Source organism: Hypanus sabinus, unplaced genomic scaffold (genome assembly GCF_030144855.1).
Source record: "Hypanus sabinus isolate sHypSab1 unplaced genomic scaffold, sHypSab1.hap1 scaffold_752, whole genome shotgun sequence".
Taxonomy (NCBI): Eukaryota; Metazoa; Chordata; class Chondrichthyes; order Myliobatiformes; family Dasyatidae; genus Hypanus; species Hypanus sabinus.
Genome location: NW_026781603.1, coordinates 90,194 through 91,160, shown reverse-complemented (window position 1 = coordinate 91,160; position 967 = coordinate 90,194).

Here is a 967-nt window from a genome sequence, read left to right as displayed (position 1 = left end):
TGTCCGCTTTCTGATTTATTTCCATTTCCCTCCGAGGGAAGTTGGGGCGTTTGTGAAGCGACTGCTGCGGCCGGAGTCTGATGTATCGCTGAGAGTTAGGAGGAGACCGCTCGGCCCGTCGGTTTGATGCCGGTTCCCCGGGGAGGGTGGGAGAGGGGGTATTTCATTGAAAGAGTAAAGATGGTGAGAGAGCGGGCGGACAGGATGTTTTTCCCGGTGGGGACAGGAGGGGCACATCTGTGGAAATGTCTGAGCCCACGGTGGGGTCGAGCAGAGAGATTCGGCACATTAAGGGCTAAACACCGGCAGACTTTTGTCCTGCAAGCGGGCCCAATGGTCCGGGCAAAGTGACAATTATTTGTGCTTTGTTGAGATTGTACCTGGAATATGGTGTAAAATCCCTCTCCCCATACTAACACGGGTTATACAGACCAAAGAACAAACTGCCGGAGGAACTCAGCGGGCCGGGCAGCATCTGTGGTGGGAAATGGACCGTCAACATTTCGGGCCGGAACCCTCCCTCTGGACTGAGAGTGGACGGGAAATAGTCAGAGAAAAGAGGTGAATGGTGGGGATGGGGCAAGAGCTGGGGAGTGAGAGGTGGATCCAGGTGAGGGGGGAGGTGGGAAGGTGGAAATAGTGGCGGGGTGGGAGGTGAGTGGTTGGGGCAACACGGGGTGCAGAAGATGGAAATTAATTCCATGATCGAGGAAATGGGGAACGGGTAGAAACGTGTCTGAGATGGGAGAGCTGTGAATTTGAAACAATGTGGGAAATGAGGCCGATGGGTCGGGCAGCGTGTGAGGAGCGAGGAACAGTCACCGGGTCACGTGGGAGACATTCCACCGTCACCTGATCCAGTTTTACCGCAGATCGGCGGCATCTGCGCATTTGTTTCCGAGACCCCGCCCCTATCTGATGGCGCAATAAGCACACTGCGCATGCTCACCTTCCCGGGACGGCCAGT